Source organism: Cucurbita moschata, unplaced genomic scaffold (assembly GCF_002738365.1).
Source record: "Cucurbita moschata cultivar Rifu unplaced genomic scaffold, Cmos_1.0 Cmo_Scf00141, whole genome shotgun sequence".
Taxonomy (NCBI): Eukaryota; Viridiplantae; Streptophyta; class Magnoliopsida; order Cucurbitales; family Cucurbitaceae; genus Cucurbita; species Cucurbita moschata.
This window is the reverse complement of record NW_019268657.1, coordinates 19,746-25,124: the sequence shown is the minus strand read 5'-3', so window position 1 is coordinate 25,124 and position 5,379 is coordinate 19,746. Positions and strand designations below refer to the sequence as shown.

The following is a 5,379-nucleotide window of genomic DNA, read 5'->3' as shown; positions in this document are numbered from 1 at the left end:
CTCTTCTAAAGAAGAAGTCGCTCTGCCTTGATCACCGTGGACATATGCAGCTCCCGCTTTATCTTTGCCTACCGTGAAAAGGAAAGTTCTCTCAATAGGCCCTCCCAGCTCCCGAACGTCTTTCTATCAATCGAGAGAGGTATAGAATAGTACAACAAACCAACAAGACAAGAATGGACTCATAAGATGAGCGGTCAGGGAAACTGTTAAGAATATTTAGTAATAAATTATAGTTTACCATATATATTTTATTTTATATTTTATCATAAGACAAATATCTAATATTTGCCTTATTACCATAGGTATCTTTCCATTTATTACTATTTTCATATCCTTGTAATTTATTTGATTACAAATAAGATAATTTTCACACCATTTAGGTGTGGTGGATTCAGCAAACATTCGCATAAACGATTTCATTTGTGTTATCCGCCAAGGAAATGATCAAGGAATTCAGATCCTGAATAAAGTACTGTAGGCAAGCGAAGCTTTTGAAAATGAAAGCGTGTAGAACTCATATCCACTTTCTCTTCGATTCGTAAACTTCGGATCTGATCTTCCTTTCCTCTCTGGGTGACTGAGAGACAATTTAGGCCTAGCGTGCATCCGATTCGGTCAACAATAAGGTACAAAGCAGATTGATTAAATGGACTTGAAGTTCCATTATCGTTAGGTCGAAGATCTCTACTAGGTTTAGTGTACTTTGGTAGTTGTGAATGTTGCCGTAATCGAATGTCTTTCTCATTCGACATTCTCTCTTACCAAGCACTTATACTCGCCAGGGTTAAGGAGACAATCTGTGAGCTAATTGGGTTTCGAGATTGCGTATACACGAAAAGAGCTCGCTTTCGAATTTCTCCTCGGCGTTTTGTGCCCGGTTCTGGTTCAAGAAAGGGTCTGATCTCTTTCATTGGAGCACATTGATGCCGAAGGAGTCTTCAGAACCTGTGGAGGGGCTATGATGACTTTAAGCTATTCAAATAGCATTACTGATACTACAAAGAAAGGGTATCTAAGTCATACTAGTGGAATAGCTTTTTCATAATAATTATCTCGATATATGATACAAAAAACCTGCCACGACTGATAAGGTAAGGGGTTTCAAAAGACAAAAGAATTACAATTCTACGTGTGATAGAAAAGGAGACTGCTGACTGTGATGATAGAAAAGGAGACTGCTGACTGTGATGATAGAAAAGGAGACTGCTGACTGTGATGATAGAAAAGGAGACTGCTGACTGTGATGATAGAAAAGGAGACTGCCTTCTTGACCACGGATATGACTTTGCACTTTAGCCCCTGAGAATACCACGTTAACAGGATTTGAACCTATGCTCTCTACAATTTGTGTAATGCTCTTTTTGAAGTCGGGCTCGATATGGCTCTCTACAATTTGAGTAATGCTCTTTTTGAAGTCGGGCTCGATATGGCTCTCTACAATTTGTGTAATGCTCTTTTTGAAGTCGGGCTCGAGATGATCTTTATTCTTCCAAGAATATGTTTCATTCTCTATTCTCATGTTCTTGGTTCAATGTTTAAAATTCACATTTTAAATCATATTATCTTGCTTAATTCATTTTGATATAATATTGTTGGGGACATTTTGAGAATTGAACTTGAGACCTCTCACACCCAAAACAATAATCATACCACTTAGTTGCTAGTCTATATATGAAATTTATATAAGTTGCCCATTGATAACTATTTTTTTTTTTTTTTTGTTTTTTGTTTCCTTTTCGAGGGCATTCCGAGAATTGAACTCAAGACCTCTTGCACCCAAAGCAAGAATCATACCACTAAACCAAATGCCCTTATAATGGACCATATATTAAGTTGTTTCTGTTATGTATCATCATTATTTCATTTATTATTTTGTTAATGAAATCCATGAGCAATTATTATTATATCTTTTAGATCTAGACTGCTGTTAAATTATTTACAAAGGGTTTACGATAATTACTGTAGAGAGAAGAAAAAAGAATAGAAGTAGTGTAAAAAGAATAAAAGTTATGTTCTAAAAAATACTGTCGAGAGAAGAAAAAAAATAGAAGTAGTGTAAAAAGAATAAAAGTTATGTTCTAAAAAATACTGTAGAGAGAAGAAAAAAAATAGAAGTAGTGTAAAAATGTGATAGTTCCATTTGAGACATATGTCGTGGAGTACACAAGTATTAAAAGAGCATTTACTGTAGAAAGATAATTACTGTAGAGAGAAGAAAAACGAATAGAAGTAGTAGAGAGAAGAAAAATTACTGTAGAGAGAGAAAAAAAAAATAGAAGTAGTGTAAAAAGAATAAAAGTTATGTTCTAAAAAAGATAATTAGAAATAGTGTAAAAATTTGATAGTTCCATTTGAGACATATATGGTGGGGTACACAAGTATTAAAAGAGAAATAGTGTAAAAATTTGATAGTTCCATTTGAGACATATATGGTGGGGTACACAAGTATTAAAAGAGCAATAGTGTAAAAATTTGATAGTTCCATTTGAGACATATATGGTGGGGTACACAAGTATTAAAAGAGCAATAGTGTAAAAATTTGATAGTTCCATTTGAGACATATATGGTGGGGTACACAAGTATTAAAAGAGCATTAGTGTAAAAATTTGATAGTTCCATTTGAGACATATATGGTGGGGTACACAAGTATTAAAAGAGCATCTACTGTAGAAAGATAATTATTGTAGAGAGAAGAAAAAAGAATAGAAGTAGTAGAGAGAAGAAAAATTACTAGAGAAGAAAAAAGAATAGAAGTAGTAGAGAGAAGAAAAATTACTGTAGAGAGAAGAAAAAATTACTAGAGAAGAAAAAAGAATAGAAGTAGTAGAGAGAAGAAAAATTACTGTAGAGAGAAGAAAAAAGAATAGAAGTATTGTAAAAAGATAATTACTGTAGAGAGAAAAAAATTACTGTAGAGAGAAGAAAAAAGAATAGAAGTATTGTAAAAAGATAATTACTGTAGAGAGAAAAAAAAAACTGTAGAGAGAAGAAAAAAGAATAGAAGTATTGTAAAAAGATAATTACTGTAGAGAGAAAAAAAAAAGAATAGAAATAGTGTAAAAAGAATAAAAGTTATGTTCTAAAAAAGATAATTACTAAGGAATTGAAGTAGTGTAAAAAGAGAGATAATTAATGTAGAGAAGAGAAGAAAAAAGAATAGAAATAGTGTAAAAAGAATAAAAGTTATGTTCTAAAAAAGATAATTACTAAGAAAAAAGAATAGAAGTAGTGTAAAAAGAGAAAGATAATTAATGTAGAGAAGAGAAGAAAAAAGAATAAAGAATAAAAGTTATGTTCTAAAAAAGATAAGATATTCGTGTTTTATTGGAAGAGACCAACTTCATTTAAGATATTAGGAGTTTAAACTACTTCCATTGTAATTTCACTCACTCCACAATGATTACAAATTTAGGGTTGGCTACTTGGACATCAATTATCAACTTTAGGTTATAATTTAGGTAGTAGCCATTATAATATTAATGAGCATAAGAGCTACAATTCTTCCATGGACCATATGTGTTATAGTTAAATGAATATATATATATTATGTGTGTCGAGGTTTGGGTAAAGCACAAAGTAGTAAGGAACACCATTGTCAACTCTAGAGCCACCCACAACTCATGATGGAGACCGATGCAAAATATTTTAACATCCTTTGGCATCAAGATACAGGAAAGATGAATGTCGTCAAATTGGAAGCTTTACCTGTCTTAAGAGTCACAATGAGAACTCTAATCAAGCTGAAGCCTTGGACTAGGCAAATTGTTTAGTGATAGTTGAAATGGATGACTTCGACGTCGTGTCAGGAATGAACGTCCTGCTGAAACACAAAGTCAGTTGTCGAGATTGGTAATGTGAGTTTGTAACCCATCCATTGAGGTTCTTGGAATGATTCTATAGCTTATCATTTCCATGTTGGGAGTTGTTGGATCATGGGTCTTGGGCGAAGGAATCCTTTATTTACCACCCTTGGATTGGAGTTGATGGAAGTGTGATAAGGCTAATTTTTTTTCTATTTTTTTCTATTTATTGATTTTTTTTTTGTAGTGATTTTATTTGATTTTATTTCAATTTTGTCAAACTCACTCACGTGCTCATCTCAATCATTTCAGCCTTGTTGGCTTTCAATAAGAGAGACCTTGGAAATAACCTGTAACTATTTAACTCGATTATCACATTAACAATTTGAATCAAATAAAGTGACATTAACCATTTTAATCACCTCAACCCCACTTGTTGAACTTGACTAAATGTCTATAACATAACACTAACATAGGTACAAAGTAACACAAACAAAGGTACAAAGTTCAAAAAAGTCTTTTTAATCTAAAATACCATTGAACTTGACCATTATAGTGCCTCTCAAACGTAGGTAAAGTTTAAATTCGGGTCTCCTTGTCAAACTCACTCGGGTGCTCATCTCAACCATGATGGCGTTCAACAAGAGTGACCTCGAAAATAGCCGGATTATCGCATTAACCATTTGAATCACCTCAACCCCAATTGTTGAAATTGAAACAAATATCTATAACATAACACTAACATAGGTACGATGTTCATAAAAGTCTTTTTAAAATAAGATACTATTGAACTGGACCATTGCAGTGCCCTCAAAATGAGGTAAAGTTTAAATATAATTGGTGACAAAAGATGAAACTATAAAATAAAAAGAATTAAGAAAATAATACTCAACTTCAGAGAATCAAACCAGAATCTCCTAGGTGAAAGCCAAATATCCAAACCGTTGGACAACAATGAATTTTTGGTGTAGTTGTCCTAAAGTCTTTTGTCTAATCGTCGAAGAGTTTTACTATGATGTTTTGGGTAATGTCTAACAATTCGACACGTCCTTTCATGTGTGTGATAGAGATCTCAGAGTTACCGCGATGTTTCGAGTTGTTCGATCGTGTGGCTCTTTCTTCAAAAGGGTCAACATCAAACGTCAAGTCTTTGATTGGCAACCCATCCAGAGGAGCGTCTTTGATCTCAACCATGATGTCGTTCAACAAGAGAGACCTCGAAAATGACTGGATTATCGCATTAACCATTTGAAATTGAACAAAATATCTATAACAAAACTCTAACAAAGGTACGAAGTTCATAAAAGTCTTTTTAATCTAAGATATGAATTGTAAAATAAAATGAAATAAGAAAATAATATTCCATTGCCAAGAATTGAACTCGATTCTCGAGGGTGAAAGCCAAATATCCTAATCGGTAAACGACAATGGATTTTTTGTGTTGATGTCCTGAAGTCTTTTGTCATATCGCTGAAGAGCTTTAGCATGATCTTTTGCTTAATGTCTAACTCTTCGACACGTCCTTCCCTGTGTGCGTTAGAGTTCTCAAGGCTACCGCGACGGTTCAAGTTGTTCGATT

The 5,379-nt window shown here is 33.4% G+C and overlaps 1 non-coding gene across 1 annotated transcript; it reads right to left on the bottom strand.

The window, feature by feature from the left end:
- Positions 1-1,739: 1,739 nt before the first annotated feature.
- On the bottom strand, positions 1,740-1,811 carry TRNAP-UGG. The gene has a single exon. It is a non-coding gene; the product is annotated as a tRNA-Pro (tRNA).
- Positions 1,812-5,379: the final 3,568 nt, after the last annotated feature.